Consider the following 22,328-nt stretch of genomic DNA (forward strand, 5'->3'; position numbering starts at 1 on the left):
GCACAATTTCTCATTTTGCCTCTTTTCCGGGTGGTCTCCCTAGGCTAAGAGAGCACTGCAGCGGTGGTGGCAGGAGCTGAGGAACCCCTTGCCCATTACGCTCTGGTTTCTCTTCAGAACGTATAAATCTTTCGCCTTTTACTAAAGATTTCCGTGGAGAGGAGCAACACTGAGTTTTGTAGCAATTTTTGCATGCTCCAGTTTTGCTGGGGCTTCCTTATTCTGGTGAAAAAAGAGAGAGTGCTGTTTCCGAATGTGTTAACTGATCCTGAATGGGGGTCCTCATTTGCATGTTGCAGAAGCAAAGCATCCTGGGAAAGATGTGATCCTGGCTGATTGTGCACAATTACCCAAGGCAGCCAGAATCCTGTCAACAGTTCCTGAACAGGGGCCTTATTTGCATACTGCAGAAGTGAAGGATTCTGGCTGGTTGTGCACAATTTCTCATTTTGCCTCTTTTCCGGGTGGTCTCCCTAGGCTAAGAGAGCACTGCAGCGGTGGTGGCAGGAGCTGAGGAACCCCTTGCCCATTATGCTCTGGTTTCTCTTCAGAACGTATAAATCTTTCGCCTTTTACTAAAGATTTCCGTGGAGAGGAGCAACACTGAGTTTTGTAGCAATTTTTGCATGCTCCAGTTTTGCTGGGGCTTCCTTATTCTGGTGAAAAAAGAGAGCGTGCTGTTTCCGAATGTGTTAACTGATCCTGAATGGGGGTCCTCATTTGCATGTTGCAGAAGCAAAGCATCCTGGGAAAGATGTGATCCTGGCTGATTGTGCACAATTACCCAAGGCAGCCAGAATCCTGTCAACAGTTCCTGAACAGGGGCCTTATTTGCATACTGCAGAAGTGAAGGATTCTGGCTGGTTGTGCACAATTTCTCATTTTGCCTCTTTTCCGGGTGGTCTCCCTAGGCTAAGAGAGCACTGCAGCGGTGGTGGCAGGAGCTGAGGAACCCCTTGCCCATTATGCTCTGGTTTCTCTTCAGAACGTATAAATCTTTCGCCTTTTACTAAAGATTTCCGTGGAGAGGAGCAACACTGAGTTTTGTAGCAATTTTTGCATGCTCCAGTTTTGCTGGGGCTTCCTTATTCTGGTGAAAAAGAGAGCGTGCTGTTTCCGAATGTGTTAACTGATCCTGAATGGGGGTCCTCATTTGCATGTTGCAGAAGCAAAGCATCCTGGGAAAGATGTGATCCTGGCTGATTGTGCACAATTACCCAAGGCAGCCAGAATCCTGTCAACAGTTCCTGAACAGGGGCCTTATTTGCATACTGCAGAAGTGAAGGATTCTGGCTGGTTGTGCACAATTTCTCATTTTGCCTCTTTTCCGGGTGGTCTCCCTAGGCTAAGATAGCACTGCAGCGGTGGTGGCAGGAGCTGAGGAACCCCTTGCCCATTATGCTCTGGTTTCTCTTCAGAACGTATAAATCTTTCGCCTTTTACTAAAGATTTCCGTGGAGAGGAGCAACACTGAGTTTTGTAGCAATTTTTGCATGCTCCAGTTTTGCTGGGGCTTCCTTATTCTGGTGAAAAAAGAGAGAGTGCTGTTTCCGAATGTGTTAACTGATCCTGAATGGGGGTCCTCATTTGCATGTTGCAGAAGCAAAGCATCCTGGGAAAGATGTGATCCTGGCTGATTGTGCACAATTACCCAAGGCAGCCAGAATCCTGTCAACAGTTCCTGAACAGGGGCCTTATTTGCATACTGCAGAAGTGAAGGATTCTGGCTGGTTGTGCACAATTTCTCATTTTGCCTCTTTTCCGGGTGGTCTCCCTAGGCTAAGAGAGCACTGCAGCGGTGGTGGCAGGAGCTGAGGAACCCCTTGCCCATTATGCTCTGGTTTCTCTTCAGAACGTATAAATCTTTCGCCTTTTACTAAAGATTTCCGTGGAGAGGAGCAACACTGAGTTTTGTAGCAATTTTTGCATGCTCCAGTTTTGCTGGGGCTTCCTTATTCTGGTGAAAAAAGAGAGAGTGCTGTTTCCGAATGTGTTAACTGATCCTGAATGGGGGTCCTCATTTGCATGTTGCAGAAGCAAAGCATCCTGGGAAAGATGTGATCCTGGCTGATTGTGCACAATTACCCAAGGCAGCCAGAATCCTGTCAACAGTTCCTGAACAGGGGCCTTATTTGCATACTGCAGAAGTGAAGGATTCTGGCTGGTTGTGCACAATTTCTCATTTTGCCTCTTTTCCGGGTGGTCTCCCTAGGCTAAGAGAGCACTGCAGCGGTGGTGGCAGGAGCTGAGGAACCCCTTGCCCATTATGCTCTGGTTTCTCTTCAGAACGTATAAATCTTTCGCCTTTTACTAAAGATTTCCGTGGAGAGGAGCAACACTGAGTTTTGTAGCAATTTTTGCATGCTCCAGTTTTGCTGGGGCTTCCTTATTCTGGTGAAAAAAGAGAGAGTGCTGTTTCCGAATGTGTTAACTGATCCTGAATGGGGGTCCTCATTTGCATGTTGCAGAAGCAAAGCATCCTGGGAAAGATGTGATCCTGGCTGATTGTGCACAATTACCCAAGGCAGCCAGAATCCTGTCAACAGTTCCTGAACAGGGGCCTTATTTGCATACTGCAGAAGTGAAGGATTCTGGCTGGTTGTGCACAATTTCTCATTTTGCCTCTTTTCCGGGTGGTCTCCCTAGGCTAAGAGAGCACTGCAGCGGTGGTGGCAGGAGCTGAGGAACCCCTTGCCCATTATGCTCTGGTTTCTCTTCAGAACGTATAAATCTTTCGCCTTTTACTAAAGATTTCCGTGGAGAGGAGCAACACTGAGTTTTGTAGCAATTTTTGCATGCTCCAGTTTTGCTGGGGCTTCCTTATTCTGGTGAAAAAAGAGAGTGCTGTTTCTGAATGTGTTAACTGATCCTGAATGGGGGTCCTCATTTGCATGTTGCAGAAGCAAAGCATCCTGGGAAAGATGTGATCCTGGCTGATTGTGCACAATTACCCAAGGCAGCCAGAATCCTGTCAACAGTTCCTGAACAGGGGCCTTATTTGCATACTGCAGAAGTGAAGGATTCTGGCTGGTTGTGCACAATTTCTCATTTTGCCTCTTTTCCGGGTGGTCTCCCTAGGCTAAGAGAGCACTGCAGCGGTGGTGGCAGGAGCTGAGGAACCCCTTGCCCATTATGCTCTGGTTTCTCTTCAGAACGTATAAATCTTTCGCCTTTTACTAAAGATTTCCGTGGAGAGGAGCAACACTGAGTTTTGTAGCAATTTTTGCATGCTCCAGTTTTGCTGGGGCTTCCTTATACTGGTGAAAAAAGAGAGAGTGCTGTTTCCGAATGTGTTAACTGATCCTGAATGGGGGTCCTCATTTGCATGTTGCAGAAGCAAAGCATCCTGGGAAAGATGTGATCCTGGCTGATTGTGCACAATTACCCAAGGCAGCCAGAATCCTGTCAACAGTTCCTGAACAGGGGCCTTATTTGCATACTGCAGAAGTGAAGGATTCTGGCTGGTTGTGCACAATTTCTCATTTTGCCTCTTTTCCGGGTGGTCTCCCTAGGCTAAGAGAGCACTGCAGCGGTGGTGGCAGGAGCTGAGGAACCCCTTGCCCATTATGCTCTGGTTTCTCTTCAGAACGTATAAATCTTTCGCCTTTTACTAAAGATTTCCGTGGAGAGGGGCAACACTGAGTTTTGTAGCAATTTTTGCATGCTCTAGTTTTGCTGGGGCTTCCTTATTCTGGTGAAAAAAGAGAGAGTGCTGTTTCCGAATGTGTTAACTGATCCTGAATGGGGGTCCTCATTTGCATGTTGCAGAAGCAAAGCATCCTGGGAAAGATGTGATCCTGGCTGATTGTGCACAATTACCCAAGGCAGCCAGAATCCTGTCAACAGTTCCTGAACAGGGGCCTTATTTGCATACTGCAGAAGTGAAGGATTCTGGCTGGTTGTGCACAATTTCTCATTTTGCCTCTTTTCCGGGTGGTCTCCCTAGGCTAAGAGAGCACTGCAGCGGTGGTGGCAGGAGCTGAGGAACCCCTTGCCCATTACGCTCTGGTTTCTCTTCAGAACGTATAAATCTTTCGCCTTTTACTAAAGATTTCCGTGGAGAGGAGCAACACTGAGTTTTGTAGCAATTTTTGCATGCTCCAGTTTTGCTGGGGCTTCCTTATTCTGGTGAAAAAAGAGAGAGTGCTGTTTCCGAATGTGTTAACTGATCCTGAATGGGGGTCCTCATTTGCATGTTGCAGAAGCAAAGCATCCTGGGAAAGATGTGATCCTGGCTGATTGTGCACAATTACCCAAGGCAGCCAGAATCCTGTCAACAGTTCCTGAACAGGGGCCTTATTTGCATACTGCAGAAGTGAAGGATTCTGGCTGGTTGTGCACAATTTCTCATTTTGCCTCTTTTCCGGGTGGTCTCCCTAGGCTAAGAGAGCACTGCAGCGGTGGTGGCAGGAGCTGAGGAACCCCTTGCCCATTATGCTCTGGTTTCTCTTCAGAACGTATAAATCTTTCGCCTTTTACTAAAGATTTCCGTGGAGAGGAGCAACACTGAGTTTTGTAGCAATTTTTGCATGCTCCAGTTTTGCTGGGGCTTCCTTATTCTGGTGAAAAAAGAGAGAGTGCTGTTTCCGAATGTGTTAACTGATCCTGAATGGGGGTCCTCATTTGCATGTTGCAGAAGCAAAGCATCCTGGGAAAGATGTGATCCTGGCTGATTGTGCACAATTACCCAAGGCAGCCAGAATCCTGTCAACAGTTCCTGAACAGGGGCCTTATTTGCATACTGCAGAAGTGAAGGATTCTGGCTGGTTGTGCACAATTTCTCATTTTGCCTCTTTGTCTCCCTAGGCTAAGAGAGCACTGCAACGGTGGTGGCAGGAGCTGAGGAACCCCTTGCCCATTATGCTCTGGTTTCTCTTCAGAACGTATAAATCTTTCGCCTTTTACTAAAGATTTCCGTGGAGAGGAGCAACACTGAGTTTTGTAGCAATTTTTGCATGCTCCAGTTTTGCTGGGGCTTCCTTATTCTGGTGAAAAAAGAGAGAGTGCTGTTTCCGAATGTGTTAACTGATCCTGAATGGGGGTCCTCATTTGCATGTTGCAGAAGCAAAGCATCCTGGGAAAGATGTGATCCTGGCTGATTGTGCACAATTACCCAAGGCAGCCAGAATCCTGTCAACAGTTCCTGAACAGGGGCCTTATTTGCATACTGCAGAAGTGAAGGATTCTGGCTGGTTGTGCACAATTTCTCATTTTGCCTCTTTTCCGGGTGGTCTCCCTAGGCTAAGAGAGCACTGCAGCGGTGGTGGCAGGAGCTGAGGAACCCCTTGCCCATTACGCTCTGGTTTTTCTTCAGAACGTATAAATCTTTCGCCTTTTACTAAAGATTTCCGTGGAGAGGAGCAACACTGAGTTTTGTAGCAATTTTTGCATGCTCCAGTTTTGCTGGGGCTTCCTTATTCTGGTGAAAAAAGAGAGAGTGCTGTTTCCGAATGTGTTAACTGATCCTGAATGGGGGTCCTCATTTGCATGTTGCAGAAGCAAAGCATCCTGGGAAAGATGTGATCCTGGCTGATTGTGCACAATTACCCAAGGCAGCCAGAATCCTGTCAACAGTTCCTGAACAGGGGCCTTATTTGCATACTGCAGAAGTGAAGGATTCTGGCTGGTTGTGCACAATTTCTCATTTTGCCTCTTTTCCGGGTGGTCTCCCTAGGCTAAGAGAGCACTGCAGCGGTGGTGGCAGGAGCTGAGGAACCCCTTGCCCATTATGCTCTGGTTTCTCTTCAGAACGTATAAATCTTTCGCCTTTTACTAAAGATTTCCGTGGAGAGGAGCAACACTGAGTTTTGTAGCAATTTTTGCATGCTCCAGTTTTGCTGGGGCTTCCTTATTCTGGTGAAAAAAGAGAGCGTGCTGTTTCCGAATGTGTTAACTGATCCTGAATGGGGGTCCTCATTTGCATGTTGCAGAAGCAAAGCATCCTGGGAAAGATGTGATCCTGGCTGATTGTGCACAATTACCCAAGGCAGCCAGAATCCTGTCAACAGTTCCTGAACAGGGGCCTTATTTGCATACTGCAGAAGTGAAGGATTCTGGCTGGTTGTGCACAATTTCTCATTTTGCCTCTTTTCCGGGTGGTCTCCCTAGGCTAAGAGAGCACTGCAGCGGTGGTGGCAGGAGCTGAGGAACCCCTTGCCCATTACGCTCTGGTTTCTCTTCAGAACGTATAAATCTTTCGCCTTTTACTAAAGATTTCCGTGGAGAGGAGCAACACTGAGTTTTGTAGCAATTTTTGCATGCTCCAGTTTTGCTGGGGCTTCCTTATTCTGGTGAAAAAAGAGAGAGTGCTGTTTCCGAATGTGTTAACTGATCCTGAATGGGGGTCCTCATTTGCATGTTGCAGAAGCAAAGCATCCTGGGAAAGATTTGATCCTGGCTGATTGTGCACAATTACCCAAGGCAGCCAGAATCCTGTCAACAGTTCCTGAACAGGGGCCTTATTTGCATACTGCAGAAGTGAAGGATTCTGGCTGGTTGTGCACAATTTCTCATTTTGCCTCTTTTCCGGGTGGTCTCCCTAGGCTAAGAGAGCACTGCAGCGGTGGTGGCAGGAGCTGAGGAACCCCTTGCCCATTATGCTCTGGTTTCTCTTCAGAACTTATAAATCTTTCGCCTTTTACTAAAGATTTCCGTGGAGAGGAGCAACACTGAGTTTTGTAGCAATTTTTGCATGCTCCAGTTTTGCTGGGGCTTCCTTATTCTGGTGAAAAAAGAGAGAGTGCTGTTTCCGAATGTGTTAACTGATCCTGAATGGGGGTCCTCATTTGCATGTTGCAGAAGCAAAGCATCCTGGGAAAGATGTGATCCTGGCTGATTGTGCACAATTACCCAAGGCAGCCAGAATCCTGTCAACAGTTCCTGAACAGGGGCCTTATTTGCATACTGCAGAAGTGAAGGATTCTGGCTGGTTGTGCACAATTTCTCATTTTGCCTCTTTTCCGGGTGGTCTCCCTAGGCTAAGAGAGCACTGCAGCGGTGGTGGCAGGAGCTGAGGAACCCCTTGCCCATTATGCTCTGGTTTCTCTTCAGAACGTATAAATCTTTCGCCTTTTACTAAAGATTTCCGTGGAGAGGAGCAACACTGAGTTTTGTAGCAATTTTTGCATGCTCCAGTTTTGCTGGGGCTTCCTTATTCTGGTGAAAAAAGAGAGAGTGCTGTTTCCGAATGTGTTAACTGATCCTGAATGGGGGTCCTCATTTGCATGTTGCAGAAGCAAAGCATCCTGGGAAAGATGTGATCCTAGCTGATTGTGCACAATTACCCAAGGCAGCCAGAATCCTGTCAACAGTTCCTGAACAGGGGCCTTATTTGCATACTGCAGAAGTGAAGGATTCTGGCTGGTTGTGCACAATTTCTCATTTTGCCTCTTTTCCGGGTGGTCTCCCTAGGCTAAGAGAGCACTGCAGCGGTGGTGGCAGGAGCTGAGGAACCCCTTGCCCATTATGCTCTGGTTTCTCTTCAGAACGTATAAATCTTTCGCCTTTTACTAAAGATTTCCGTGGAGAGGAGCAACACTGAGTTTTGCTGGGGCTTCCTTATTCTGGTGAAAAAAGAGAGTGTGCTGTTTCCGAATGTGTTAACTGATCCTGAATGGGGGTCCTCATTTGCATGTTGCAGAAGCAAAGCATCCTGGGAAAGATGTGATCCTGGCTGATTGTGCACAATTACCCAAGGCAGCCAGAATCCTGTCAACAGTTCCTGAACAGGGGCCTTATTTGCATACTGCAGAAGTGAAGGATTCTGGCTGGTTGTGCACAATTTCTCATTTTGCCTCTTTTCCGGGTGGTCTCCCTAGGCTAAGAGAGCACTGCAGCGGTGGTGGCAGGAGCTGAGGAACCCCTTGCCCATTATGCTCTGGTTTCTCTTCAGAACGTATAAATCTTTCGCCTTTTACTAAAGATTTCTGTGGAGAGGAGCAACACTGAGTTTTGCTGGGGCTTCCTTATACTGGTGAAAAAAGAGAGAGTGCTGTTTCCGAATGTGTTAACTGATCCTGAATGGGGGTCCTCATTTGCATGTTGCAGAAGCAAAGCATCCTGGGAAAGATGTGATCCTGGCTGATTGTGCACAATTACCCAAGGCAGCCAGAATCCTGTCAACAGTTCCTGAACAGGGGCCTTATTTGCATACTGCAGAAGTGAAGGATTCTGGCTGGTTGTGCACAATTTCTCATTTTGCCTCTTTTCCGGGTGGTCTCCCTAGGCTAAGAGAGCACTGCAGCGGTGGTGGCAGGAGCTGAGGAACCCCTTGCCCATTATGCTCTGGTTTCTCTTCAGAACGTATAAATCTTTCGCCTTTTACTAAAGATTTCCGTGGAGAGGGGCAACACTGAGTTTTGTAGCAATTTTTGCATGCTCCAGTTTTGCTGGGGCTTCCTTATTCTGGTGAAAAAAGAGAGAGTGCTGTTTCCGAATGTGTTAACTGATCCTGAATGGGGGTCCTCATTTGCATGTTGCAGAAGCAAAGCATCCTGGGAAAGATGTGATCCTGGCTGATTGTGCACAATTACCCAAGGCAGCCAGAATCCTGTCAACAGTTCCTGAACAGGGGCCTTATTTGCATACTGCAGAAGTGAAGGATTCTGGCTGGTTGTGCACAATTTCTCATTTTGCCTCTTTTCCGGGTGGTCTCCCTAGGCTAAGAGAGCACTGCAGCGGTGGTGGCAGGAGCTGAGGAACCCCTTGCCCATTACGCTCTGGTTTCTCTTCAGAACGTATAAATCTTTCGCCTTTTACTAAAGATTTCCGTGGAGAGGAGCAACACTGAGTTTTGTAGCAATTTTTGCATGCTCCAGTTTTGCTGGGGCTTCCTTATTCTGGTGAAAAAAGAGAGAGTGCTGTTTCCGAATGTGTTAACTGATCCTGAATGGGGGTCCTCATTTGCATGTTGCAGAAGCAAAGCATCCTGGGAAAGATGTGATCCTGGCTGATTGTACACAATTACCCAAGGCAGCCAGAATCCTGTCAACAGTTCCTGAACAGGGGCCTTATTTGCATACTGCAGAAGTGAAGGATTCTGGCTGGTTGTGCACAATTTCTCATTTTGCCTCTTTTCCGGGTGGTCTCCCTAGGCTAAGAGAGCACTGCAGCGGTGGTGGCAGGAGCTGAGGAACCCCTTGCCCATTATGCTCTGGTTTCTCTTCAGAACGTATAAATCTTTCGCCTTTTACTAAAGATTTCCGTGGAGAGGGGCAACACTGAGTTTTGTAGCAATTTTTGCATGCTCCAGTTTTGCTGGGGCTTCCTTATTCTGGTGAAAAAAGAGAGAGTGCTGTTTCCGAATGTGTTAACTGATCCTGAATGGGGGTCCTCATTTGCATGTTGCAGAAGCAAAGCATCCTGGGAAAGATGTGATCCTGGCTGATTGTGCACAATTACCCAAGGCAGCCAGAATCCTGTCAACAGTTCCTGAACAGGGGCCTTATTTGCATACTGCAGAAGTGAAGGATTCTGGCTGGTTGTGCACAATTTCTCATTTTGCCTCTTTTCCGGGTGGTCTCCCTAGGCTAAGAGAGCACTGCAGCGGTGGTGGCAGGAGCTGAGGAACCCCTTGCCCATTATGCTCTGGTTTCTCTTCAGAACGTATAAATCTTTCGCCTTTTACTAAAGATTTCCGTGGAGAGGAGCAACACTGAGTTTTGTAGCAATTTTTGCATGCTCCAGTTTTGCTGGGGCTTCCTTATTCTGGTGAAAAAAGAGAGCGTGCTGTTTCCGAATGTGTTAACTGATCCTGAATGGGGGTCCTCATTTGCATGTTGCAGAAGCAAAGCATCCTGGGAAAGATGTGATCCTGGCTGATTGTGCACAATTACCCAAGGCAGCCAGAATCCTGTCAACAGTTCCTGAACAGGGGCCTTATTTGCATACTGCAGAAGTGAAGGATTCTGGCTGGTTGTGCACAATTTCTCATTTTGCCTCTTTTCCGGGTGGTCTCCCTAGGCTAAGAGAGCACTGCAGCGGTGGTGGCAGGAGCTGAGGAACCCCTTGCCCATTATGCTCTGGTTTCTCTTCAGAACGTATAAATCTTTCGCCTTTTACTAAAGATTTCCGTGGAGAGGAGCAACACTGAGTTTTGTAGCAATTTTTGCATGCTCCAGTTTTGCTGGGGCTTCCTTATTCTGGTGAAAAAAGAGAGAGTGCTGTTTCCGAATGTGTTAACTGATCCTGAATGGGGGTCCTCATTTGCATGTTGCAGAAGCAAAGCATCCTGGGAAAGATGTGATCCTGGCTGATTGTGCACAATTACCCAAGGCAGCCAGAATCCTGTCAACAGTTCCTGAACAGGGGCCTTATTTGCATACTGCAGAAGTGAAGGATTCTGGCTGGTTGTGCACAATTTCTCATTTTGCCTCTTTTCCGGGTGGTCTCCCTAGGCTAAGAGAGCACTGCAGCGGTGGTGGCAGGAGCTGAGGAACCCCTTGCCCATTATGCTCTGGTTTCTCTTCAGAACGTATAAATCTTTCGCCTTTTACTAAAGATTTCCGTGGAGAGGAGCAACACTGAGTTTTGTAGCAATTTTTGCATGCTCCAGTTTTGCTGGGGCTTCCTTATTCTGGTGAAAAAAGAGAGAGTGCTGTTTCCGAATGTGTTAACTGATCCTGAATGGGGGTCCTCATTTGCATGTTGCAGAAGCAAAGCATCCTGGGAAAGATGTGATCCTGGCTGATTGTGCACAATTACCCAAGGCAGCCAGAATCCTGTCAACAGTTCCTGAACAGGGGCCTTATTTGCATACTGCAGAAGTGAAGGATTCTGGCTGGTTGTGCACAATTTCTCATTTTGCCTCTTTTCCGGGTGGTCTCCCTAGGCTAAGAGAGCACTGCAGCGGTGGTGGCAGGAGCTGAGGAACCCCTTGCCCATTATGCTCTGGTTTCTCTTCAGAACGTATAAATCTTTCGCCTTTTACTAAAGATTTCCGTGGAGAGGAGCAACACTGAGTTTTGTAGCAATTTTTGCATGCTCCAGTTTTGCTGGGGCTTCCTTATTCTGGTGAAAAAAGAGAGAGTGCTGTTTCCGAATGTGTTAACTGATCCTGAATGGGGGTCCTCATTTGCATGTTGCAGAAGCAAAGCATCCTGGGAAAGATGTGATCCTGGCTGATTGTGCACAATTACCCAAGGCAGCCAGAATCCTGTCAACAGTTCCTGAACAGGGGCCTTATTTGCATACTGCAGAAGTGAAGGATTCTGGCTGGTTGTGCACAATTTCTCATTTTGCCTCTTTTCCGGGTGGTCTCCCTAGGCTAAGAGAGCACTGCAGCGGTGGTGGCAGGAGCTGAGGAACCCCTTGCCCATTATGCTCTGGTTTCTCTTCAGAACGTATAAATCTTTCGCCTTTTACTAAAGATTTCCGTGGAGAGGAGCAACACTGAGTTTTGTAGCAATTTTTGCATGCTCCAGTTTTGCTGGGGCTTCCTTATTCTGGTGAAAAAAGAGAGAGTGCTGTTTCCGAATGTGTTAACTGATCCTGAATGGGGGTCCTCATTTGCATGTTGCAGAAGCAAAGCATCCTGGGAAAGATGTGATCCTGGCTGATTGTGCACAATTACCCAAGGCAGCCAGAATCCTGTCAACAGTTCCTGAACAGGGGCCTTATTTGCATACTGCAGAAGTGAAGGATTCTGGCTGGTTGTGCACAATTTCTCATTTTGCCTCTTTTCCGGGTGGTCTCCCTAGGCTAAGAGAGCACTGCAGCGGTGGTGGCAGGAGCTGAGGAACCCCTTGCCCATTATGCTCTGGTTTCTCTTCAGAACATATAAATCTTTCGCCTTTTACTAAAGATTTCCGTGGAGAGGAGCAACACTGAGTTTTGTAGCAATTTTTGCATGCTCCAGTTTTGCTGGGGCTTCCTTATTCTGGTGAAAAAAGAGAGAGTGCTGTTTCCGAATGTGTTAACTGATCCTGAATGGGGGTCCTCATTTGCATGTTGCAGAAGCAAAGCATCCTGGGAAAGATGTGATCCTGGCTGATTGTGCACAATTACCCAAGGCAGCCAGAATCCTGTCAACAGTTCCTGAACAGGGGCCTTATTTGCATACTGCAGAAGTGAAGGATTCTGGCTGGTTGTGCACAATTTCTCATTTTGCCTCTTTTCCGGGTGGTCTCCCTAGGCTAAGAGAGCATTGCAGCGGTGGTGGCAGGAGCTGAGGAACCCCTTGCCCATTATGCTCTGGTTTCTCTTCAGAATGTATAAATCTTTCGCCTTTTACTAAAGATTTCCGTGGAGAGGAGCAACACTGAGTTTTGTAGCAATTTTTGCATGCTCCAGTTTTGCTGGGGCTTCCTTATTCTGGTGAAAAAAGAGAGCGTGCTGTTTCCGAATGTGTTAACTGATCCTGAATGGGGGTCCTCATTTGCATGTTGCAGAAGCAAAGCATCCTGGGAAAGATGTGATCCTGGCTGATTGTGCACAATTACCCAAGGCAGCCAGAATCCTGTCAACAGTTCCTGAACAGGGGCCTTATTTGCATACTGCAGAAGTGAAGGATTCTGGCTGGTTGTGCACAATTTCTCATTTTGCCTCTTTTCCGGGTGGTCTCCCTAGGCTAAGAGAGCACTGCAGCGGTGGTGGCAGGAGCTGAGGAACCCCTTGCCCATTATGCTCTGGTTTCTCTTCAGAACGTATAAATCTTTCGCCTTTTACTAAAGATTTCCGTGGAGAGGGGCAACACTGAGTTTTGTAGCAATTTTTGCATGCTCCAGTTTTGCTGGGGCTTCCTTATTCTGGTGAAAAAAGAGAGAGTGCTGTTTCCGAATGTGTTAACTGATCCTGAATGGGGGTCCTCATTTGCATGTTGCAGAAGCAAAGCATCCTGGGAAAGATTTGATCCTGGCTGATTGTGCACAATTACCCAAGGCAGCCAGAATCCTGTCAACAGTTCCTGAACAGGGGCCTTATTTGCATACTGCAGAAGTGAAGGATTCTGGCTGGTTGTGCACAATTTCTCATTTTGCCTCTTTTCCGGGTGGTCTCCCTAGGCTAAGAGAGCACTGCAGCGGTGGTGGCAGGAGCTGAGGAACCCCTTGCCCATTATGCTCTGGTTTCTCTTCAGAACGTATAAATCTTTCGCCTTTTACTAAAGATTTCCGTGGAGAGGAGCAACACTGAGTTTTGTAGCAATTTTTGCATGCTCCAGTTTTGCTGGGGCTTCCTTATTCTGGTGAAAAAAGAGAGAGTGCTGTTTCCGAATGTGTTAACTGATCCTGAATGGGGGTCCTCATTTGCATGTTGCAGAAGCAAAGCATCCTGGGAAAGATGTGATCCTGGCTGATTGTGCACAATTACCCAAGGCAGCCAGAATCCTGTCAACAGTTCCTGAACAGGGGCCTTATTTGCATACTGCAGAAGTGAAGGATTCTGGCTGGTTGTGCACAATTTCTCATTTTGCCTCTTTTCCGGGTGGTCTCCCTAGGCTAAGAGAGCATTGCAGCGGTGGTGGCAGGAGCTGAGGAACCCCTTGCCCATTATGCTCTGGTTTCTCTTCAGAATGTATAAATCTTTCGCCTTTTACTAAAGAATTCCGTGGAGAGGAGCAACACTGAGTTTTGTAGCAATTTTTGCATGCTCCAGTTTTGCTGGGGCTTCCTTATTCTGGTGAAAAAAGAGAGCGTGCTGTTTCCGAATGTGTTAACTGATCCTGAATGGGGGTCCTCATTTGCATGTTGCAGAAGCAAAGCATCCTGGGAAAGATGTGATCCTGGCTGATTGTGCACAATTACCCAAGGCAGCCAGAATCCTGTCAACAGTTCCTGAACAGGGGCCTTATTTGCATACTGCAGAAGTGAAGGATTCTGGCTGGTTGTGCACAATTTCTCATTTTGCCTCTTTTCCGGGTGGTCTCCCTAGGCTAAGAGAGCACTGCAGCGGTGGTGGCAGGAGCTGAGGAACCCCTTGCCCATTATGCTCTGGTTTCTCTTCAGAACGTATAAATCTTTCGCCTTTTACTAAAGATTTCCGTGGAGAGGGGCAACACTGAGTTTTGTAGCAATTTTTGCATGCTCCAGTTTTGCTGGGGCTTCCTTATTCTGGTGAAAAAAGAGAGAGTGCTGTTTCCGAATGTGTTAACTGATCCTGAATGGGGGTCCTCATTTGCATGTTGCAGAAGCAAAGCATCCTGGGAAAGATGTGATCCTGGCTGATTGTGCACAATTACCCAAGGCAGCCAGAATCCTGTCAACAGTTCCTGAACAGGGGCCTTATTTGCATACTGCAGAAGTGAAGGATTCTGGCTGGTTGTGCACAATTTCTCATTTTGCCTCTTTTCCGGGTGGTCTCCCTAGGCTAAGAGAGCACTGCAGCGGTGGTGGCAGGAGCTGAGGAACCCCTTGCCCATTATGCTCTGGTTTCTCTTCAGAACGTATAAATCTTTCGCCTTTTACTAAAGATTTCCGTGGAGAGGAGCAACACTGAGTTTTGTAGCAATTTTTGCATGCTCCAGTTTTGCTGGGGCTTCCTTATTCTGGTGAAAAAAGAGAGAGTGCTGTTTCCGAATGTGTTAACTGATCCTGAATGGGGGTCCTCATTTGCATGTTGCAGAAGCAAAGCATCCTGGGAAAGATGTGATCCTGGCTGATTGTGCACAATTACCCAAGGCAGCCAGAATCCTGTCAACAGTTCCTGAACAGGGGCCTTATTTGCATACTGCAGAAGTGAAGGATTCTGGCTGGTTGTGCACAATTTCTCATTTTGCCTCTTTTCCGGGTGGTCTCCCTAGGCTAAGAGAGCACTGCAGCGGTGGTGGCAGGAGCTGAGGAACCCCTTGCCCATTATGCTCTGGTTTCTCTTCAGAACGTATAAATCTTTCGCTTTTTATTAAAGACTTCCGTGGAGAGGAGCAACACTGAGTTTTGTAGCAATTTTTGCATGCTCCAGTTTTGCTGGGGCTTCCTTATTCTGGTGAAAAAAGAGAGAGTGCTGTTTCCGAATGTGTTAACTGATCCTGAATGGGGGTCCTCATTTGCATGTTGCAGAAGCAAAGCATCCTGGGAAAGATGTGATCCTGGCTGATTGTGCACAATTACCCAAGGCAGCCAGAATCCTGTCAACAGTTCCTGAACAGGGGCCTTATTTGCATACTGCAGAAGTGAAGGATTCTGGCTGGTTGTGCACAATTTCTCATTTTGCCTCTTTTCCGGGTGGTCTCCCTAGGCTAAGAGAGCACTGCAGCGGTGGTGGCAGGAGCTGAGGAACCCCTTGCCCATTATGCTCTGGTTTCTCTTCAGAACGTATAAATCTTTCGCCTTTTACTAAAGATTTCCGTGGAGAGGAGCAACACTGAGTTTTGTAGCAATTTTTGCATGCTCCAGTTTTGCTGGGGCTTCCTTATTCTGGTGAAAAAAGAGAGAGTGCTGTTTCCGAATGTGTTAACTGATCCTGAATGGGGGTCCTCATTTGCATGTTGCAGAAGCAAAGCATCCTGGGAAAGATGTGATCCTGGCTGATTGTGCACAATTACCCAAGGCAGCCAGAATCCTGTCAACAGTTCCTGAACAGGGGCCTTATTTGCATACTGCAGAAGTGAAGGATTCTGGCTGGTTGTGCACAATTTCTCATTTTGCCTCTTTGTCTCCCTAGGCTAAGAGAGCACTGCAGCGGTGGTGGCAGGAGCTGAGGAACCCCTTGCCCATTATGCTCTGGTTTCTCTTCAGAACGTATAAATCTTTCGCCTTTTACTAAAGATTTCCGTGGAGAGGAGCAACACTGAGTTTTGTAGCAATTTTTGCATGCTCCAGTTTTGCTGGGGCTTCCTTATTCTGGTGAAAAAAGAGAGAGTGCTGTTTCCGAATGTGTTAACTGATCCTGAATGGGGGTCCTCATTTGCATGTTGCAGAAGCAAAGCATCCTGGGAAAGATGTGATCCTGGCTGATTGTGCACAATTACCCAAGGCAGCCAGAATCCTGTCAACAGTTCCTGAACAGGGGCCTTATTTGCATACTGCAGAAGTGAAGGATTCTGGCTGGTTGTGCACAATTTCTCATTTTGCCTCTTTTCCGGGTGGTCTCCCTAGGCTAAGAGAGCACTGCAGCGGTGGTGGCAGGAGCTGAGGAACCCCTTGCCCATTATGCTCTGGTTTCTCTTCAGAACGTATAAATCTTTCGCCTTTTACTAAAGATTTCCGTGGAGAGGAGCAACACTGAGTTTTGTAGCAATTTTTGCATGCTCCAGTTTTGCTGGGGCTTCCTTATTCTGGTGAAAAAAGAGAGAGTGCTGTTTCCGAATGTGTTAACTGATCCTGAATGGGGGTCCTCATTTGCATGTTGCAGAAGCAAAGCATCCTGGGAAAGATGTGATCCTGGCTGATTGTGCACAATTACCCAAGGCAGCCAGAATCCTGTCAACAGTTCCTGAACAGGGGCCTTATTTGCATACTGCAGAAGTGAAGGATTCTGGCTGGTTGTGCACAATTTCTCATTTTGCCTCTTTTCCGGGTGGTCTCCCTAGGCTAAGAGAGCACTGCAGCGGTGGTGGCAGGAGCTGAGGAACCCCTTGCCCATTATGCTCTGGTTTCTCTTCAGAACGTATAAATCTTTCGCCTTTTACTAAAGATTTCCGTGGAGAGGAGCAACACTGAGTTTTGTAGCAATTTTTGCATGCTCCAGTTTTGCTGGGGCTTCCTTATTCTGGTGAAAAAAGAGAGAGTGCTGTTTCCGAATGTGTTAACTGATCCTGAATGGGGGTCCTCATTTGCATGTTGCAGAAGCAAAGCATCCTGGGAAAGATGTGATCCTGGCTGATTGTGCACAATTACCCAAGGCAGCCAGAATCCTGTCAACAGTTCCTGAACAGGGGCCTTATTTGCATACTGCAGAAGTGAAGGATTCTGGCTGGTTGTGCACAATTTCTCATTTTGCCTCTTTTCCGGGTGGTCTCCCTAGGCTAAGAGAGCACTGCAGCGGTGGTGGCAGGAGCTGAGGAACCCCTTGCCCATTATGCTCTGGTTTCTCTTCAGAACGTATAAATCTTTCGCCTTTTACTAAAGATTTCCGTGGAGAGGAGCAACACTGAGTTTTGTAGCAATTTTTGCATGCTCCAGTTTTGCTGGGGCTTCCTTATTCTGGTGAAAAAAGAGAGAGTGCTGTTTCCGAATGTGTTAACTGATCCTGAATGGGGGTCCTCATTTGCATGTTGCAGAAGCAAAGCATCCTGGGAAAGATGTGATCCTGGCTGATTGTGCACAATTACCCAAGGCAGCCAGAATCCTGTCAACAGTTCCTGAACAGGGGCCTTATTTGCATACTGCAGAAGTGAAGGATTCTGGCTGGTTGTGCACAATTTCTCATTTTGCCTCTTTTCCGGGTGGTCTCCCTAGGCTAAGAGAGCACTGCAGCAGTGGTGGCAGGAGCTGAGGAACCCCTTGCCCATTATGCTCTGGTTTCTCTTCAGAACGTATAAATCTTTCGCCTTTTACTAAAGATTTCCGTGGAGAGGAGTAACACTGAGTTTTGTAGCAATTTTTGCATGCTCCAGTTTTGCTGGGGCTTCCTTATTCTGGTGAAAAAAGAGAGAGTGCTGTTTCCGAATGTGTTAACTGATCCTGAATGGGGGTCCTCATTTGCATGTTGCAGAAGCAAAGCATCCTGGGAAAGATGTGATCCTGGCTGATTGTGCACAATTACCCAAGGCAGCCAGAATCCTGTCAACAGTTCCTGAACAGGGGCCTTATTTGCATACTGCAGAAGTGAAGGATTCTGGCTGGTTGTGCACAATTTCTCATTTTGCCTCTTTTCCGGGTGGTCTCCCTAGGCTAAGAGAGCACTGCAGCGGTGGTGGCAGGAGCTGAGGAACCCCTTGCCCATTATGCTCTGGTTTCTCTTCAGAACGTATAAATCTTTCGCCTTTTACTAAAGATTTCCGTGGAGAGGAGCAACACTGAGTTTTGTAGCAATTTTTGCATGCTCCAGTTTTGCTGGGGCTTCCTTATTCTGGTGAAGAAAAGAGAGAGTGCTGTTTCCGAATGTGTTAACTGATCCTGAATGGGGGTCCTCATTTGCATGTTGCAGAAGCAAAGCATCCTGGGAAAGATGTGATCCTGGCTGATTGTGCACAATTACCCAAGGCAGCCAGAATCCTGTCAACAGTTCCTGAACAGGGGCCTTATTTGCATACTGCAGAAGTGAAGGATTCTGGCTGGTTGTGCACAATTTCTCATTTTGCCTCTTTTCCGGGTGGTCTCCCTAGGCTAAGAGAGCACTGCAGCGGTGGTGGCAGGAGCTGAGGAACCCCTTGCCCATTATGCTCTGGTTTCTCTTCAGAACGTATAAATCTTTCGCCTTTTACTAAAGATTTCCGTGGAGAGGAGCAACACTGAGTTTTGTAGCAATTTTTGCATGCTCCAGTTTTGCTGGGGCTTCCTTATTCTGGTGAAAAAAGAGAGTGTGCTGTTTCCGAATGTGTTAACTGATCCTGAATGGGGGTCCTCATTTGCATGTTGCAGAAGCAAAGCATCCTGGGAAAGATGTGATCCTGGCTGATTGTGCACAATTACCCAAGGCAGCCAGAATCCTGTCAACAGTTCCTGAACAGGGGCCTTATTTGCATACTGCAGAAGTGAAGGATTCTGGCTGGTTGTGCACAATTTCTCATTTTGCCTCTTTTCCGGGTGGTCTCCCTAGGCTAAGAGAGCACTGCAGCGGTGGTGGCAGGAGCTGAGGAACCCCTTGCCCATTATGCTCTGGTTTCTCTTCAGAACGTATAAATCTTTCGCCTTTTACTAAAGATTTCCGTGGAGAGGAGCAACACTGAGTTTTGTAGCAATTTTTGCATGCTCCAGTTTTGCTGGGGCTTCCTTATTCTGGTGAAAAAAGAGAGAGTGCTGTTTCCGAATGTGTTAACTGATCCTGAATGGGGGTCCTCATTTGCATGTTGCAGAAGCAAAGCATCCTGGGAAAGATGTGATCCTGGCTGATTGTGCACAATTACCCAAGGCAGCCAGAATCCTGTCAACAGTTCCTGAACAGGGGCCTTATTTGCATACTGCAGAAGTGAAGGATTCTGGCTGGTTGTGCACAATTTCTCATTTTGCCTCTTTTCCGGGTGGTCTCCCTAGGCTAAGAGAGCACTGCAGCGGTGGTGGCAGGAGCTGAGGAACCCCTTGCCCATTATGCTCTGGTTTCTCTTCAGAACGTATAAATCTTTCGCCTTTTACTAAAGATTTCCGTGGAGAGGAGCAACACTGAGTTTTGTAGCAATTTTTGCATGCTCCAGTTTTGCTGGGGCTTCCTTATTCTGGTGAAAAAAGAGAGAGTGCTGTTTCCGAATGTGTTAACTGATCCTGAATGGGGGTCCTCATTTGCATGTTGCAGAAGCAAAGCATCCTGGGAAAGATGTGATCCTGGCTGATTGTGCACAATTACCCAAGGCAGCCAGAATCCTGTCAACAGTTCCTGAACAGGGGCCTTATTTGCATACTGCAGAAGTGAAGGATTCTGGCTGGTTGTGCACAATTTCTCATTTTGCCTCTTTTCCGGGTGGTCTCCCTAGGCTAAGAGAGCACTGCAGCGGTGGTGGCAGGAGCTGAGGAACCCCTTGCCCATTATGCTCTGGTTTCTCTTCAGAACGTATAAATCTTTCGCCTTTTACTAAAGATTTCCGTGGAGAGGAGCAACACTGAGTTTTGTAGCAATTTTTGCATGCTCCAGTTTTGCTGGGGCTTCCTTATTCTGGTGAAAAAAGAGAGAGTGCTGTTTCCGAATGTGTTAACTGATCCTGAATGGGGGTCCTCATTTGCATGTTGCAGAAGCAAAGCATCCTGGGAAAGATGTGATCCTGGCTGATTGTGCACAATTACCCAAGGCAGCCAGAATCCTGTCAACAGTTCCTGAACAGGGGCCTTATTTGCATACTGCAGAAGTGAAGGATTCTGGCTGGTTGTGCACAATTTCTCATTTTGCCTCTTTTCCGGGTGGTCTCCCTAGGCTAAGAGAGCACTGCAGCGGTGGTGGCAGGAGCTGAGGAACCCCTTGCCCATTATGCTCTGGTTTCTCTTCAGAACGTATAAATCTTTCGCCTTTTACTAAAGATTTCCGTGGAGAGGAGCAACACTGAGTTTTGTAGCAATTTTTGCATGCTCCAGTTTTGCTGGGGCTTCCTTATTCTGGTGAAAAAAGAGAGAGTGCTGTTTCCGAATGTGTTAACTGATCCTGAATGGGGGTCCTCATTTGCATGTTGCAGAAGCAAAGCATCCTGGGAAAGATGTGATCCTGGCTGATTGTGCACAATTACCCAAGGCAGCCAGAATCCTGTCAACAGTTCCTGAACAGGGGCCTTATTTGCATACTGCAGAAGTGAAGGATTCTGGCTGGTTGTGCACAATTTCTCATTTTGCCTCTTTTCCGGGTGGTCTCCCTAGGCTAAGAGAGCACTGCAGCGGTGGTGGCAGGAGCTGAGGAACCCCTTGCCCATTATGCTCTGGTTTCTCTTCAGAACGTATAAATCTTTCGCCTTTTACTAAAGATTTCCGTGGAGAGGAGCAACACTGAGTTTTGTAGCAATTTTTGCATGCTCCAGTTTTGCTGGGGCTTCCTTATTCTGGTGAAAAAAGAGAGTGTGCTGTTTCTGAATGTGTTAACTGATCCTGAATGGGGGTCCTCATTTGCATGTTGCAGAAGCAAAGCATCCTGGGAAAGATGTGATCCTGGCTGATTGTGCACAATTACCCAAGGCAGCCAGAATCCTGTCAACAGTTCCTGAACAGGGGCCTTATTTGCATACTGCAGAAGTGAAGGATTCTGGCTGGTTGTGCACAATTTCTCATTTTGCCTCTTTTCCGGGTGGTCTCCCTAGGCTAAGAGAGCACTGCAGCAGTGGTGGCAGGAGCTGAGGAACCCCTTGCCCATTATGCTCTGGTTTCTCTTCAGAACGTATAAATCTTTCGCCTTTTACTAAAGATTTCCGTGGAGAGGAGCAACACTGAGTTTTGTAGCAATTTTTGCATGCTCCAGTTTTGCTGGGGCTTCCTTATTCTGGTGAAAAAAGAGAGAGTGCTGTTTCCGAATGTGTTAACTGATCCTGAATGGGGGTCCTCATTTGCATGTTGCAGAAGCAAAGCATCCTGGGAAAGATGTGATCCTGGCTGATTGTGCACAATTACCCAAGGCAGCCAGAATCCTGTCAACAGTTCCTGAACAGGGGCCTTATTTGCATACTGCAGAAGTGAAGGATTCTGGCTGGTTGTGCACAATTTCTCATTTTGCCTCTTTGTCTCCCTAGGCTAAGAGAGCACTGCAGCGGTGGTGGCAGGAGCTGAGGAACCCCTTGCCCATTATGCTCTGGTTTCTCTTCAGAACGTATAAATCTTTCGCCTTTTACTAAAGATTTCCGTGGAGAGGAGCAACACTGAGTTTTGTAGCAATTTTTGCATGCTCCAGTTTTGCTGGGGCTTCCTTATTCTGGTGAAAAAAGAGAGAGTGCTGTTTCCGAATGTGTTAACTGATCCTGAATGGGGGTCCTCATTTGCATGTTGCAGAAGCAAAGCATCCTGGGAAAGATGTGATCCTGGCTGATTGTGCACAATTACCCAAGGCAGCCAGAATCCTGTCAACAGTTCCTGAACAGGGGCCTTATTTGCATACTGCAGAAGTGAAGGATTCTGGCTGGTTGTGCACAATTTCTCATTTTGCCTCTTTTCCGGGTGGTCTCCCTAGGCTAAGAGAGCACTGCAGCGGTGGTGGCAGGAGCTGAGGAACCCCTTGCCCATTATGCTCTGGTTTCTCTTCAGAACGTATAAATCTTTCGCCTTTTACTAAAGATTTCCGTGGAGAGGAGTAACACTGAGTTTTGTAGCAATTTTTGCATGCTCCAGTTTTGCTGGGGCTTCCTTATTCTGGTGAAAAAAGAGAGAGTGCTGTTTCCGAATGTGTTAACTGATCCTGAATGGGGGTCCTCATTTGCATGTTGCAGAAGCAAAGCATCCTGGGAAAGATGTGATCCTGGCTGATTGTGCACAATTACCCAAGGCAGCCAGAATCCTGTCAACAGTTCCTGAACAGGGGCCTTATTTGCATACTGCAGAAGTGAAGGATTCTGGCTGGTTGTGCACAATTTCTCATTTTGCCTCTTTTCCGGGTGGTCTCCCTAGGCTAAGAGAGCACTGCAGCGGTGGTGGCAGGAGCTGAGGAACCCCTTGCCCATTATGCTCTGGTTTCTCTTCAGAACGTATAAATCTTTCGCCTTTTACTAAAGATTTCCGTGGAGAGGAGCAACACTGAGTTTTGTAGCAATTTTTGCATGCTCCAGTTTTGCTGGGGCTTCCTTATTCTGGTGAAGAAAAGAGAGAGTGCTGTTTCCGAATGTGTTAACTGATCCTGAA

General features: G+C 47.2%; 50 non-coding genes and 2 pseudogenes across 50 annotated transcripts; all 52 read left to right on the forward strand.

Annotated features, from left to right (window-relative positions):
- The first annotated feature begins 97 nt into the window (after window positions 1-97).
- Window positions 98-214, forward strand: LOC136622223 (U5 spliceosomal RNA). The gene has a single exon (XR_010791447.1). It is a non-coding gene; the product is annotated as a U5 spliceosomal RNA (small nuclear RNA).
- A 317-nt stretch (window positions 215-531) lies between these two features.
- On the forward strand, window positions 532-648 carry LOC136622146 (U5 spliceosomal RNA). The gene has a single exon (XR_010791372.1). It is a non-coding gene; the product is annotated as a U5 spliceosomal RNA (small nuclear RNA).
- Window positions 649-965: 317 nt separating this feature from the next.
- LOC136622148 (U5 spliceosomal RNA) lies at window positions 966-1,082 on the forward strand. The gene has a single exon (XR_010791374.1). It is a non-coding gene; the product is annotated as a U5 spliceosomal RNA (small nuclear RNA).
- A 316-nt stretch (window positions 1,083-1,398) lies between these two features.
- LOC136622149 (U5 spliceosomal RNA) lies at window positions 1,399-1,515 on the forward strand. The gene has a single exon (XR_010791375.1). It is a non-coding gene; the product is annotated as a U5 spliceosomal RNA (small nuclear RNA).
- Window positions 1,516-1,832: 317 nt separating this feature from the next.
- On the forward strand, window positions 1,833-1,949 carry LOC136622150 (U5 spliceosomal RNA). The gene has a single exon (XR_010791376.1). It is a non-coding gene; the product is annotated as a U5 spliceosomal RNA (small nuclear RNA).
- A 317-nt stretch (window positions 1,950-2,266) lies between these two features.
- LOC136622151 (U5 spliceosomal RNA) lies at window positions 2,267-2,383 on the forward strand. The gene has a single exon (XR_010791377.1). It is a non-coding gene; the product is annotated as a U5 spliceosomal RNA (small nuclear RNA).
- Window positions 2,384-2,700: 317 nt separating this feature from the next.
- LOC136622152 (U5 spliceosomal RNA) lies at window positions 2,701-2,817 on the forward strand. The gene has a single exon (XR_010791378.1). It is a non-coding gene; the product is annotated as a U5 spliceosomal RNA (small nuclear RNA).
- Window positions 2,818-3,132: 315 nt separating this feature from the next.
- LOC136622153 (U5 spliceosomal RNA) lies at window positions 3,133-3,249 on the forward strand. The gene has a single exon (XR_010791379.1). It is a non-coding gene; the product is annotated as a U5 spliceosomal RNA (small nuclear RNA).
- Window positions 3,250-3,566: 317 nt separating this feature from the next.
- On the forward strand, window positions 3,567-3,683 carry LOC136622408 (U5 spliceosomal RNA). The gene has a single exon (XR_010791625.1). It is a non-coding gene; the product is annotated as a U5 spliceosomal RNA (small nuclear RNA).
- Window positions 3,684-4,000: 317 nt separating this feature from the next.
- LOC136622224 (U5 spliceosomal RNA) lies at window positions 4,001-4,117 on the forward strand. The gene has a single exon (XR_010791448.1). It is a non-coding gene; the product is annotated as a U5 spliceosomal RNA (small nuclear RNA).
- Window positions 4,118-4,434: 317 nt separating this feature from the next.
- On the forward strand, window positions 4,435-4,551 carry LOC136622154 (U5 spliceosomal RNA). Its single transcript, XR_010791380.1, has one exon. It is a non-coding gene; the product is annotated as a U5 spliceosomal RNA (small nuclear RNA).
- A 309-nt stretch (window positions 4,552-4,860) lies between these two features.
- On the forward strand, window positions 4,861-4,977 carry LOC136622155 (U5 spliceosomal RNA). The gene has a single exon (XR_010791381.1). It is a non-coding gene; the product is annotated as a U5 spliceosomal RNA (small nuclear RNA).
- Window positions 4,978-5,294: 317 nt separating this feature from the next.
- On the forward strand, window positions 5,295-5,411 carry LOC136622422 (U5 spliceosomal RNA). The gene has a single exon (XR_010791639.1). It is a non-coding gene; the product is annotated as a U5 spliceosomal RNA (small nuclear RNA).
- Window positions 5,412-5,728: 317 nt separating this feature from the next.
- On the forward strand, window positions 5,729-5,845 carry LOC136622156 (U5 spliceosomal RNA). Its single transcript, XR_010791382.1, has one exon. It is a non-coding gene; the product is annotated as a U5 spliceosomal RNA (small nuclear RNA).
- A 317-nt stretch (window positions 5,846-6,162) lies between these two features.
- LOC136622225 (U5 spliceosomal RNA) lies at window positions 6,163-6,279 on the forward strand. The gene has a single exon (XR_010791449.1). It is a non-coding gene; the product is annotated as a U5 spliceosomal RNA (small nuclear RNA).
- Window positions 6,280-6,596: 317 nt separating this feature from the next.
- Window positions 6,597-6,713, forward strand: LOC136622443 (U5 spliceosomal RNA). Its single transcript, XR_010791659.1, has one exon. It is a non-coding gene; the product is annotated as a U5 spliceosomal RNA (small nuclear RNA).
- A 317-nt stretch (window positions 6,714-7,030) lies between these two features.
- On the forward strand, window positions 7,031-7,147 carry LOC136622157 (U5 spliceosomal RNA). The gene has a single exon (XR_010791383.1). It is a non-coding gene; the product is annotated as a U5 spliceosomal RNA (small nuclear RNA).
- Window positions 7,148-7,464: 317 nt separating this feature from the next.
- On the forward strand, window positions 7,465-7,572 carry LOC136622637 (U5 spliceosomal RNA; annotated as a pseudogene).
- Window positions 7,573-7,871: 299 nt separating this feature from the next.
- LOC136622643 (U5 spliceosomal RNA) lies at window positions 7,872-7,956 on the forward strand (annotated as a pseudogene).
- A 322-nt stretch (window positions 7,957-8,278) lies between these two features.
- On the forward strand, window positions 8,279-8,395 carry LOC136622273 (U5 spliceosomal RNA). The gene has a single exon (XR_010791496.1). It is a non-coding gene; the product is annotated as a U5 spliceosomal RNA (small nuclear RNA).
- Window positions 8,396-8,712: 317 nt separating this feature from the next.
- On the forward strand, window positions 8,713-8,829 carry LOC136622227 (U5 spliceosomal RNA). Its single transcript, XR_010791451.1, has one exon. It is a non-coding gene; the product is annotated as a U5 spliceosomal RNA (small nuclear RNA).
- A 317-nt stretch (window positions 8,830-9,146) lies between these two features.
- Window positions 9,147-9,263, forward strand: LOC136622274 (U5 spliceosomal RNA). Its single transcript, XR_010791497.1, has one exon. It is a non-coding gene; the product is annotated as a U5 spliceosomal RNA (small nuclear RNA).
- Window positions 9,264-9,580: 317 nt separating this feature from the next.
- LOC136622159 (U5 spliceosomal RNA) lies at window positions 9,581-9,697 on the forward strand. Its single transcript, XR_010791385.1, has one exon. It is a non-coding gene; the product is annotated as a U5 spliceosomal RNA (small nuclear RNA).
- A 317-nt stretch (window positions 9,698-10,014) lies between these two features.
- Window positions 10,015-10,131, forward strand: LOC136622160 (U5 spliceosomal RNA). The gene has a single exon (XR_010791386.1). It is a non-coding gene; the product is annotated as a U5 spliceosomal RNA (small nuclear RNA).
- Window positions 10,132-10,448: 317 nt separating this feature from the next.
- LOC136622161 (U5 spliceosomal RNA) lies at window positions 10,449-10,565 on the forward strand. Its single transcript, XR_010791387.1, has one exon. It is a non-coding gene; the product is annotated as a U5 spliceosomal RNA (small nuclear RNA).
- A 317-nt stretch (window positions 10,566-10,882) lies between these two features.
- LOC136622162 (U5 spliceosomal RNA) lies at window positions 10,883-10,999 on the forward strand. The gene has a single exon (XR_010791388.1). It is a non-coding gene; the product is annotated as a U5 spliceosomal RNA (small nuclear RNA).
- A 317-nt stretch (window positions 11,000-11,316) lies between these two features.
- LOC136622163 (U5 spliceosomal RNA) lies at window positions 11,317-11,433 on the forward strand. Its single transcript, XR_010791389.1, has one exon. It is a non-coding gene; the product is annotated as a U5 spliceosomal RNA (small nuclear RNA).
- Window positions 11,434-11,750: 317 nt separating this feature from the next.
- On the forward strand, window positions 11,751-11,867 carry LOC136622425 (U5 spliceosomal RNA). Its single transcript, XR_010791642.1, has one exon. It is a non-coding gene; the product is annotated as a U5 spliceosomal RNA (small nuclear RNA).
- A 317-nt stretch (window positions 11,868-12,184) lies between these two features.
- On the forward strand, window positions 12,185-12,301 carry LOC136622337 (U5 spliceosomal RNA). The gene has a single exon (XR_010791557.1). It is a non-coding gene; the product is annotated as a U5 spliceosomal RNA (small nuclear RNA).
- Window positions 12,302-12,618: 317 nt separating this feature from the next.
- Window positions 12,619-12,735, forward strand: LOC136622275 (U5 spliceosomal RNA). The gene has a single exon (XR_010791498.1). It is a non-coding gene; the product is annotated as a U5 spliceosomal RNA (small nuclear RNA).
- Window positions 12,736-13,052: 317 nt separating this feature from the next.
- LOC136622164 (U5 spliceosomal RNA) lies at window positions 13,053-13,169 on the forward strand. The gene has a single exon (XR_010791390.1). It is a non-coding gene; the product is annotated as a U5 spliceosomal RNA (small nuclear RNA).
- Window positions 13,170-13,486: 317 nt separating this feature from the next.
- On the forward strand, window positions 13,487-13,603 carry LOC136622614 (U5 spliceosomal RNA). Its single transcript, XR_010791821.1, has one exon. It is a non-coding gene; the product is annotated as a U5 spliceosomal RNA (small nuclear RNA).
- Window positions 13,604-13,920: 317 nt separating this feature from the next.
- LOC136622276 (U5 spliceosomal RNA) lies at window positions 13,921-14,037 on the forward strand. The gene has a single exon (XR_010791499.1). It is a non-coding gene; the product is annotated as a U5 spliceosomal RNA (small nuclear RNA).
- Window positions 14,038-14,354: 317 nt separating this feature from the next.
- Window positions 14,355-14,471, forward strand: LOC136622165 (U5 spliceosomal RNA). The gene has a single exon (XR_010791391.1). It is a non-coding gene; the product is annotated as a U5 spliceosomal RNA (small nuclear RNA).
- A 317-nt stretch (window positions 14,472-14,788) lies between these two features.
- Window positions 14,789-14,905, forward strand: LOC136622625 (U5 spliceosomal RNA). Its single transcript, XR_010791832.1, has one exon. It is a non-coding gene; the product is annotated as a U5 spliceosomal RNA (small nuclear RNA).
- Window positions 14,906-15,222: 317 nt separating this feature from the next.
- Window positions 15,223-15,339, forward strand: LOC136622166 (U5 spliceosomal RNA). Its single transcript, XR_010791392.1, has one exon. It is a non-coding gene; the product is annotated as a U5 spliceosomal RNA (small nuclear RNA).
- Window positions 15,340-15,648: 309 nt separating this feature from the next.
- On the forward strand, window positions 15,649-15,765 carry LOC136622167 (U5 spliceosomal RNA). The gene has a single exon (XR_010791393.1). It is a non-coding gene; the product is annotated as a U5 spliceosomal RNA (small nuclear RNA).
- Window positions 15,766-16,082: 317 nt separating this feature from the next.
- Window positions 16,083-16,199, forward strand: LOC136622168 (U5 spliceosomal RNA). Its single transcript, XR_010791394.1, has one exon. It is a non-coding gene; the product is annotated as a U5 spliceosomal RNA (small nuclear RNA).
- A 317-nt stretch (window positions 16,200-16,516) lies between these two features.
- Window positions 16,517-16,633, forward strand: LOC136622171 (U5 spliceosomal RNA). Its single transcript, XR_010791396.1, has one exon. It is a non-coding gene; the product is annotated as a U5 spliceosomal RNA (small nuclear RNA).
- Window positions 16,634-16,950: 317 nt separating this feature from the next.
- LOC136622172 (U5 spliceosomal RNA) lies at window positions 16,951-17,067 on the forward strand. Its single transcript, XR_010791397.1, has one exon. It is a non-coding gene; the product is annotated as a U5 spliceosomal RNA (small nuclear RNA).
- Window positions 17,068-17,384: 317 nt separating this feature from the next.
- LOC136622338 (U5 spliceosomal RNA) lies at window positions 17,385-17,501 on the forward strand. Its single transcript, XR_010791558.1, has one exon. It is a non-coding gene; the product is annotated as a U5 spliceosomal RNA (small nuclear RNA).
- A 317-nt stretch (window positions 17,502-17,818) lies between these two features.
- Window positions 17,819-17,935, forward strand: LOC136622173 (U5 spliceosomal RNA). The gene has a single exon (XR_010791398.1). It is a non-coding gene; the product is annotated as a U5 spliceosomal RNA (small nuclear RNA).
- Window positions 17,936-18,253: 318 nt separating this feature from the next.
- LOC136622174 (U5 spliceosomal RNA) lies at window positions 18,254-18,370 on the forward strand. Its single transcript, XR_010791399.1, has one exon. It is a non-coding gene; the product is annotated as a U5 spliceosomal RNA (small nuclear RNA).
- A 317-nt stretch (window positions 18,371-18,687) lies between these two features.
- LOC136622175 (U5 spliceosomal RNA) lies at window positions 18,688-18,804 on the forward strand. Its single transcript, XR_010791400.1, has one exon. It is a non-coding gene; the product is annotated as a U5 spliceosomal RNA (small nuclear RNA).
- A 317-nt stretch (window positions 18,805-19,121) lies between these two features.
- LOC136622176 (U5 spliceosomal RNA) lies at window positions 19,122-19,238 on the forward strand. Its single transcript, XR_010791401.1, has one exon. It is a non-coding gene; the product is annotated as a U5 spliceosomal RNA (small nuclear RNA).
- A 317-nt stretch (window positions 19,239-19,555) lies between these two features.
- On the forward strand, window positions 19,556-19,672 carry LOC136622177 (U5 spliceosomal RNA). Its single transcript, XR_010791402.1, has one exon. It is a non-coding gene; the product is annotated as a U5 spliceosomal RNA (small nuclear RNA).
- Window positions 19,673-19,989: 317 nt separating this feature from the next.
- On the forward strand, window positions 19,990-20,106 carry LOC136622178 (U5 spliceosomal RNA). Its single transcript, XR_010791403.1, has one exon. It is a non-coding gene; the product is annotated as a U5 spliceosomal RNA (small nuclear RNA).
- Window positions 20,107-20,423: 317 nt separating this feature from the next.
- On the forward strand, window positions 20,424-20,540 carry LOC136622179 (U5 spliceosomal RNA). The gene has a single exon (XR_010791404.1). It is a non-coding gene; the product is annotated as a U5 spliceosomal RNA (small nuclear RNA).
- A 317-nt stretch (window positions 20,541-20,857) lies between these two features.
- Window positions 20,858-20,974, forward strand: LOC136622180 (U5 spliceosomal RNA). The gene has a single exon (XR_010791405.1). It is a non-coding gene; the product is annotated as a U5 spliceosomal RNA (small nuclear RNA).
- Window positions 20,975-21,283: 309 nt separating this feature from the next.
- On the forward strand, window positions 21,284-21,400 carry LOC136622182 (U5 spliceosomal RNA). The gene has a single exon (XR_010791407.1). It is a non-coding gene; the product is annotated as a U5 spliceosomal RNA (small nuclear RNA).
- A 317-nt stretch (window positions 21,401-21,717) lies between these two features.
- On the forward strand, window positions 21,718-21,834 carry LOC136622339 (U5 spliceosomal RNA). The gene has a single exon (XR_010791559.1). It is a non-coding gene; the product is annotated as a U5 spliceosomal RNA (small nuclear RNA).
- Window positions 21,835-22,151: 317 nt separating this feature from the next.
- On the forward strand, window positions 22,152-22,268 carry LOC136622183 (U5 spliceosomal RNA). The gene has a single exon (XR_010791408.1). It is a non-coding gene; the product is annotated as a U5 spliceosomal RNA (small nuclear RNA).
- Window positions 22,269-22,328: the final 60 nt, after the last annotated feature.

The sequence above is a fragment of the Eleutherodactylus coqui genome, chromosome 3 (genome assembly GCF_035609145.1).
Source record: "Eleutherodactylus coqui strain aEleCoq1 chromosome 3, aEleCoq1.hap1, whole genome shotgun sequence".
Classification (NCBI taxonomy): Eukaryota; Metazoa; Chordata; class Amphibia; order Anura; family Eleutherodactylidae; genus Eleutherodactylus; species Eleutherodactylus coqui.